Here is a 2,984-nt window from a genome sequence, read left to right as displayed (position 1 = left end):
AAAAAAACATTATCTTCCAAAGCATCATAAAATTGTCCCTTCTTCCAGACTCTACTTCTCTCTTGTAGTAGTACAGCAGACCTTTCCAGGTGAGCAGATAACAGAGTCCGAAATGAGCTTCCTCCATCAAGCAAAGTACCTGAACATGACTCTGTCTTCATAAATGCGCCCCTGTAATAAAGAAATTAAATCCAAAATCAAGAGGGCAGTTGCCTACTGAAGTTCAAGAAGTCATCAATTTTAACCTAGCAACACATTAAAGGCTGCATCTATACAAGTATGATTCTAGAAATGCTCACCAGATTACGTTTTAAGAAGGAACTGCGCCTCAGGTTTCGCCGAGATCTTAACTCGGATGGCAGGATTCAGAGTCCGGAGTGTGGACTGATGGAGCACGGAGGGTCCATATACTGTGGATCCCTCAGTGATCTTCCGCGTATTCAAACCGCCAGCGTGTAACTCCCCTGTCCCCGTGACCTCATTGCTCTGCTCTCACCTCTGTGCAGCCGAGCCCGACTCATGATAAAGTGGAAAAAAATATGCCCCCAACGTGAGATTTAATTTAGATTTCACAGATGCGCAAGGAAGAATGTTGGGGGTGCACACTTCAAGGTGCCTTACAGCTGTAGGGAGTGATTTCAGACGATTCGTGGCGTGCGCTCGTTCCCATATACCGTACGCCCCGGGCTGCAGTGCTAGGATGACATACAATACCGCTTGGGCACGTAACGGCCTTACATGCAAGTGTGGGACGTGAGGGTTTTCGTTTGTTCGTTTTGTTTTGCTCTGCTTTGCTTTGTTTTGCTTTCCATCGCGTTGGTAAGAGCGTAAATAAAAAGGCGATTCCTGCGTCTACCACTAATGTAAGAGCTATTTCAAGTGCGACGTGGTGCGGCTTTTCAAATGCTTGTGGGCATTTCTCTGTTGTTGATTCTTTTTTTGTGTGTAACAAAGTGGCATTTTCATGTCCGGACGGGGAGACTTTATCATTCCGACATGAAGCCACCCTTAAGTCCTCTGAGGCGTGTCTGTCTGCAAGGCTTGTATTTTGGAAATGTTTTTTTTAAACGGAGAATGACTTTGAAATAGGCTTCCGCCGGCGCCTCGCGATCCAGGTAAGATTGTAGCAAGAACGCAGCGGCGGTGGGGCTTGCTGTAGTCGTGGCCGAGTGATTAAAGCGATGGATTGGAAATCCATTGGGGTCTCCCCGCGCAAGTTCGAATCCTGCCGACTAGGTTGTCCGCCTCCAGTCCTTGTGTTCCGGCGCAAGGAAAGAAGCGTGCCTCTTTGCTGTTCCTGGTGGTTTTAAAACGCCAAATCGCTTGTACCCGCTGCCTTGGAAATAAATTCTTCAGCATCCGCGAATGCCTTTTTGCAGCTAAATGACGGTGTAAGTGTGTTTAGCCAGCGGGACTGGCTAGAGACGTAACTAAAGAGACTTGACGAAAATCAACTTAAGGAGATTGGAAAATATAAGAGCGTCTGAAAGTATAAGTACAGTACAGGTGGACGTAAAAGTAGTTAGATAAACAGTGTTTGTATTTTTATACAATTAGTTGCAATAGAGGAAACAATTTGGGTTTATTCGAATGTCTCAGACATGCTGAAACGCTGTAGGTTTAGAATCGAGACTGGGGAGAATAACGTCTTGTGAGAAGATCTGTTTACCTAACGATTAGATCCTGTAAATCCCTTGTACCCTCCCTAAGTCTGTCCCAGTCCAGTGGATAAAAATGTACTGTTAATGGAGTGTTGGTTTCTCTGTTATGGGATACTGGAGCACTACTGTCATGCTTGTTTCACTCCTCTGTTCAACAGTGTGCTATAGAGTAATGTATATGGGGAGACGGCAGGAGGCCACAGGAGTATTGGGGCAGCAAGTTTTACTTGCCGAGTACCAGATTTTAATGGGTGGTTTTATCCCAGATCTATTGGGTTGGAATATTATGCATTACAAAGAATGACTATCCAGAACAGGGTATCACGTGGCTTCAACTGACTGTGATCACTCAGTATGTTGATAGTATTCTGGGTGCTTCCCCTGACGAGGAAACCCACAAGTCTGAGTTGCTTCAGCTTTAGAGTGTCTAATAGAAGCAGTTATGATAAGGCCCTTTTGTGTCTAGCATTGTGAAATTTTAACAGGGCTTGGGTGCAATGTTTTTACAGGGTGAGCACAACTCTTAACAGATCTGCTTAAGGGGGGAGTGCAGTACAAGGACAAGATTGCCTTGGTTCCCGCAACAAAAGCCGCCTATAATAATTTGAAACAAGCTCTCTTACAGGTGCTGAGACTGGGGTTTCCTCAGATGGATCAACCATTCCTTTGTATGTAAGTGTGGACAAAGGGTTACTGTATATGTATATAATGTATGTATTTGTTGCATGTAGGCCACAATTCTGGATGGCTATGGAGAAATAGGATTCTCTCACAACGGCAGGGACTCCAGTTAAGAATACTAGGCTTGTCTCTGAACTGATTTGTAGTTTTACAGCTGCCGACAGAAGCAGCTTGAGTAAGGTGTAAATAACACAATAAATAAAGAATTCCAGTAACTCAAGGTAACAACCATGCAGATGCAGATGCCAGATGAGCTGAACTGGGAGAGCGGGAGTCTGAGACCCCTGTGAAACCTCTATTGGGGAAAGGGGAGAATTCAGGTTGAGGCCTTTAATAGATGTTTAATAGTGGTTAGAACAAATGTGTAAAGAATGTGGGGTTGTATGATGATGTGATGTGGGCTGGCACATACCCAAGTGTATGACAAAGATGATCCCAGGGTATGGACTGCCCTGCCCCTTGGATACTGATCTAGGGGCAGACTACACTGGGAAGGTGTGCCAGGCTGTAATTGCCTCACTAGGGGTAAGTTGGAAGTCACATTGCCCCAATCACCCACAGTCTGAAAGACCAACTAAGGAAATATCAACTGAAGGGACACCGTGGGTAGATAACTCTCTATTAAAGTGTTGTAGGTTTGTT

General features: G+C 45.0%; 1 non-coding gene across 1 annotated transcript; it reads left to right on the top strand.

The window, feature by feature from the left end:
- The first annotated feature begins 1,155 nt into the window (after window positions 1–1,155).
- On the top strand, window positions 1,156–1,237 carry trnas-gga (transfer RNA serine (anticodon GGA)). Its single transcript has one exon. It is a non-coding gene; the product is annotated as a tRNA-Ser (tRNA).
- Window positions 1,238–2,984: the final 1,747 nt, after the last annotated feature.

This window comes from Lepisosteus platostomus, unplaced genomic scaffold, assembly GCF_059453375.1.
Source record: "Lepisosteus platostomus isolate fLepPlt1 unplaced genomic scaffold, fLepPlt1.hap1 Scaffold_86_H1, whole genome shotgun sequence".
NCBI classification, from domain to species: domain Eukaryota; kingdom Metazoa; phylum Chordata; class Actinopteri; order Semionotiformes; family Lepisosteidae; genus Lepisosteus; species Lepisosteus platostomus.
Note: the sequence above shows the minus strand (reverse complement) of the source record. Positions and strands in the feature narration are given on the sequence as shown.